Raw genomic sequence first — 6,039 nt, forward strand, 5'->3', positions numbered from 1 at the left:
TTGCTGAAAACATCTCCTCCCAATGAATGCCTTGTGGCTAAAACCTCAGTTAAAGTCTTCAGTGGGACTCTCGCATTTGTCCCAGTCCCTGATTCCCTTAGATTCAAGTACAAAAGAGGTTTTTGGGAGTGAGCAAGGGGTGAAGTTTTACTTGAATTACAATCATTGAGATCTTTTCACTAGGGCTGCAGTAAAAGTTAGAGCAGTTGAATCAAACTCCTCTCCTCCCGGATCAGATTAGAAGAGAATGCAGGAGAACTGTAGGGAAAACTTAAATCACCCTCCCCACCGGGCAATGAGGAGAGGGATAGAAATTCATAGACTGACAGTCAGTCCTGTGCCCCTGAGTACCTTTGTAGCCCGTCCTTGTGGTAAAGTTTAAAAGGTGAATTTGTGAAAGAGAGAGATAGAAAACCTGTATAAGGAATTTAGGGGGTGGTAGAGTAGCAGCTTGAGATTACCTGTCTAGTCAGGAGTCCATGTGCTCCTCTTGGCTGCCATGTGCTGCTCCTGGTCTCACCCTTCCCCCACCCTCCACATTGAAAGGTTATCAGAGCTGAAGCTAAAAGGAAACTTGTAAAGAAATAGGGTTGGTCAGTTAGTGCTTGGAAAGGTAGGCTCCTTGCCCTCAAGGGGCTGCCAGGCCCCACCTAGGGAGGAGCCCTTTAGAAAACTAAAAGGGATTTTTTTCCTGCTCTTATCTTCCTTGGGAGTCCGAAAAAAAAAAATCCTTTTAGGCATTTTTGTATAAGATGAAGCTTGGAAAAGTGGGTGCAAAATTAAGTTTCTCTTTCTTTCATAAGTTCATTCATGGCCAGGCAAAAGTTCCTATACCTGGGCCAGAGGTAGTGGTGCTGAAGAATATACAGCTAAATAAAGTGTATTTGGGATGTTAATGTATTAATATATGTGATACATGTATTTATATATTAATACATTAACATATAATACCAAAAGTAATAAGCTGAATAATTTCTACATGTGTATCTGGACATGCAATAGATGTCATCTGAAAATTATTGTTTCTGTATTTCTAAACTTGCATTGTGTTCCCAAAAATTCTCTTAGATTGTGAAATTTGAGAAGACCATTGTGTGGTAAGAAATGATATTATACCAATTTTAATCTGATTTTGATATATGTGAATTGGGTTTTTTTAAAGGGATGTGATAAAATTTGGAACTGTTATATGTGGTTATAACAAGTAAATAATTAATAATACTGATATTTAACCATGAGAACAGACTTTCTGTGTGAAAAAAGTTTTCTATTATGAGAATATATCTGGTGATTTAAAGTTATAGTTTCAAATAATGATATGAAAGATTCTCCGTGCAAGGAGATTTAGAAATGTGATCACCTAAATTGATAAAAGGGTTGTTTCAAGTTTTAAAATGCATAATTATGTTTAGGGCACTGGTACATTTCTAAATTGTGTATTTTGACAAACAGATGTATCAGCAATATTGAAAAATGTGGTAATCTTTTACAATCCAGAGAATATTGGGCCTTAGAAATTAAAATGTTACCACTAGTGGTTGTGAATCAGATTTGATTTGCTTATCCAACTCAGTTATGATCACTAGATTGGTAATTAATTGGAATCTGTTTCAAGTTTTAGATACATGATAATTGCTTGTGGTGTACTTATTTCTAAGTTAGTTATTATATACAAATTGGTTAACATCGCATTACCTGTGCTGTTAGAGAATAATTTCTCTTATAATCTGGATGTTGTTAGATTAAGAATCGTAGTTAATTAAGAAATTGAGGTTATTAACTGAAACAAGAATTTTTGAAACCATCTAGTCATGAATTCTTATCAATCTTGTGTGAGTTTTCTGTGTAGAGGAATTCTTATGGAAAAAGCTTTTTTAAGTCCTGGTAAACCTTATTGTGATAAGGCTAATTAATTGAGTATGTAATTTATAGAAATTAAGTGTCCTCCCATTATAACACTTTTTGATTAAGGAACTTTGTAATGTCTAGGAATTCTGTGCAATATTGAGAATGAGGACATTTGGCACCAACTTAGTTAATGAATTCCAGCATTTAAAGGTTATTTTGCTTTAAGAAGGGAAAATACTTTTGAAAAAAAATGTTCTGAAAAATCTTTTTGTATAATTTTAGAAGGCCTGCTGAATTTCCACCTGTAAGCCAATTGGTTGCAGTTCAAACCTATTGTGAGTTCTCAGAGTTTCTGGGTGAGAACCTTATTAGAAAGATTAGACTAAGACTTGAGATGGGTTTGGCCTGGTAGTTTAATTAGTGAAGTCTGCCAACTGATGGAGAAGAACCCACCCTTAGGGGGAGATGAGATGGCAGATCTTTTTAATAAGTGTTCCCTTTTTTTAGAATGAGTTATCATGAAAAACAAATCCCCTTTTTGTATCTTTGTGGTTTAAGGAGCTGGAATGGTATTCCAGTATACACAGTTATGACAATGAAAGTACTTACTTATGAGTTGTTTTGTCTTATGGTTGAAATGTAAAGAAGACTTAGTACTAGGTTTGAAAGATTTGGAAAGGTGAATTAAGGTTGAGGGAAAATAGGAAAGGCAAATAAGAAAGTTTGGGGACAAATGGGAGTTAGCTAAGCCTCTCTTGTCCCGAGAATGATAGTTTCAGATGGTCAAAGTAAGTTGGAGATGAGTGTGAGGAAGTATTTAGAAGATGGAAAAGTTATGTAGCTTGATTTGATAATTGTTAGCTCAATAAAATTTGGGCAATCTTATCTGAAGGATATTTATTTGCTATTTAAGATTTTGGGGACTACAATTTAATATTGTCTTAAGCTCTGATTACAGGACTAGGTCACATGAAGCCAGTAATGGCATGGCAGGCGTTACAAGCTGAGAATTTTTTAGGTGGGTCTGCCTGGGAGCAGTCGTGAAGATGACCTTGGACACAGCCTAGGTAGGATCTTCCTGACTTTATTTCCCAACTCTGCTATTTCTTTTCTGAAAAGGAAAGTCCCCACCTGGTTACACCTAAGCCCTGCTTTCAGCACCTGGTGACTATAAGACTGGCTATCAGATGTGCCTGGAATCAGAGCTAAGGAAGTAAGTTCTTTCCTTCTGTTAAGATATATGACATAGTCCCTCGTTTCTTTCTTAGCAAATTTAAATTATCAAGAAGTTTTGTAAGCACTATGCTAAATCTGTTAGGTAATAGATAGATGAATATTGAAATATCTCTGAGTTATTATAATAGGATACAGGTATGAATAGCTTACAATTTTAACTTAGGTTCATGACCAATAAGACATTGAAATAATATAGGGATAACATCCTCCAAAAGGGGAAAATGATTAGGCAAATCAAATAAGGCAAAGATGTAATGTGATAAATGTCTAATAAAAGGAAGGGATAGCGAATTTTGAAAAAAGGCAATTGATTGATTCCCCTAAGAATTATGTACAGATGTGTATGATTGGCTCTAAAAATTTATCAATTCTGGAAATTCGAGCTGTTAAGTGTGTTTTGGTAATAAGATCTTAAATTTGGATGCTAATACAAGAAAATTGTATAAGATAATGGTACAAGTGAAAATATATCCCCTTTGTAAAGTATCTGTAAGTTATAGTAAGTTAAAATTGTCTGAGAATTTCTAGATCTGAACCAGAGAAGCAGAACTCTCTTTTACTATCAAGGGACCAGATAACTACAATCAGGCATCTGGGATTTTAAAATACTGCTTTAAATGAACATTGTGAGGAGTGGACATCTGGGCCTATAGAAGACCTTGCCCTGCGGTTCCAAGAGCCTGAGAGGGACAGCACCGGACGCGGACGGCTTTCTCACGGGATCCGGAACCAGAACCTGAGCAAAGACCTGCTTTTTTCCCTTCTGCGTCCTTGTGTTCCCAAGACTGCTTTTCCTGAACTTTTATTATGTTCCCTCTGCTTACTTACAATTAGTTTACAATTTCTGCCCATCCCTGGGGATGTCCAAATACAGAAAAGGGAAAACCTGACTCCACCTAGATAGGGATTTTAAAACTTCACCCTGTGGAAAATGGAGTCTTTTCCATACCTTTAATTGGTCTTTAGGCGAAACTTTCAGTTTTCCTTTGACCAAAAAGGGGGAAATGTGGGATGTTTTATACCATTTTTTTAAATTTCTGGAGTGCAGTACCTGGGGAGGCTCCTTGGACTCTCCTTGAGTCTTCCAACTAGGTCTGGCCTTCCCCTGGGGCCAACGACGTAGCGTTCCTTTTATTGTCACCCCTGCTTTGCGTTTTTGGTTGGCCTCCTAATTTTATTGCTATGCCCCATCAGGTCGTTCCTTTTTTCAAGGATTTGAAATCCCCATGAAAAAAAGTGGGGAATGTAATACAAGGAAAATTAGGAACCCCTGAGTAACCCCTAGCTACTGACAAGCCCCCCCAGAAAGAATGGATTCAGATATCTTTGGTATTTAGCAAACCCCTGGGACTCCATGGCTCCTTCCTGAAATGTCAATAGATAGGACCATCCCACTGAGAGATAACCTGGCAGATCCTGTCTAGCAGATATCCCTGAGACTCCTTGGTTCCTTCCTGGAATGTCAATAGATAGGACCATCCCACTGAGAGATAACTTGATAGACCCTTCCTGGGAGATATCCCTGGGACTCTGGGACTCCACCAAGGAATGTAAATGAGATTATCCCACTAGTACGATAACCTGACTGAATCTTTTGATCAGCCAGGACCTTTGTTCCTCTTCCCCCCTACTCTGTACCCCCATATCCTATATAAACCAAGCCATCACCCCAACACATTTGCCATTGATTTGTGGTGCCGTACCCCGATGGCCGCCGGCTAATAAATTCTCCACTTAAAACTTATACTCTGTGGTGTGTCTCGCTCGCTTCTGGTACAACAGTGCCATGTGTTACATTTCTGTGTTTCTCTGATCTTTATACCTACATGAGTATCTATAAGTGCGTATAACTGATAATACTATGCATGTAGCAGAATTGTGAATTGGTCCAGACGTTCCAGAAAGTAATTTGGAAATATGCCCCAAAAGTCGCTAAACAGTGACTTATATGCCTGTGAAACCTGTACAGTCTACCAGAGCCAGGCCGAAAAACTGAATCGCTTCTATTTGAATTGCCTTAGGAAGATCACCTGGTGAAATAAGGTGCTGGACACTGAGGTCCTTTCTTGATCTAAACTGCCAACCATGCAAACTCTACTGCAGAGAGTGCAATTCCAATAGGCTGGCCACATTGTTCAAATGCCAAATGTATGTTTGCCTAAAAGTCTATTTTATGGAGAACTCGCACAAGGTGGTCAGAAGAAGTGATACAAGGATACTCTCAGGGTGTCTCTGAAGAGCTTTGGAATCGATTGTGAGACATGAGAGACACTGGCACAGGATTATCAGCATGGTGTACCCGAATCAAAGAAGGTTCTGTGTTCTATAACCAAAGCAGAATTGCAGTAGCTCAAAAGAAATGTAAGATGCACAAATTTAGAAACATCGCCATCCCAAATATTCATCTGCACTATTTGTGCCTGACTTGTGGTAGAACCTTCCGAGATTGTATTCAGCCACAGTGAGACACACTGTACCTTGACTCCAACATAGTGATGTCATTTTGGCCTTCTTTGAGAACCAAGAACAGCAACTAGCCATCTGACTAATTCAACAATACCACTATTAGGTTTATACCCCCCAAAAAAGATAAGTGATGAAAAGAATCCCTAGGTATAAAAACATTTACAGCAACTTTTTTTTTTGACAGCAAAGGACTGGAAACTCAGGAAACAAGTCATCTAAGCAACTTATGGTAAGTGTATATAATGGTATACTATTGTGCCATAGGGAATAACAAAGGATACAGACTTCAGAGAAACTTGAAAAATGTATATGAATTGTTTCAGAGTGAAGTGAGAAGAACCAGGAAAGCAATTTACATAATTTGTAAAGAAAAATAGCTTTGAAAGACTTAGAAACTCTGATAAACATAATGACAAACCACAATTCCAGAGGACTAATGATAAAGCATGTTACTCCCTAACAAAAAGGTGCATGACTCAGAGTGCATAA

The sequence above is a fragment of the Trichosurus vulpecula genome, chromosome 1 (genome assembly GCF_011100635.1).
Source record: "Trichosurus vulpecula isolate mTriVul1 chromosome 1, mTriVul1.pri, whole genome shotgun sequence".
Taxonomy (NCBI): Eukaryota; Metazoa; Chordata; class Mammalia; order Diprotodontia; family Phalangeridae; genus Trichosurus; species Trichosurus vulpecula.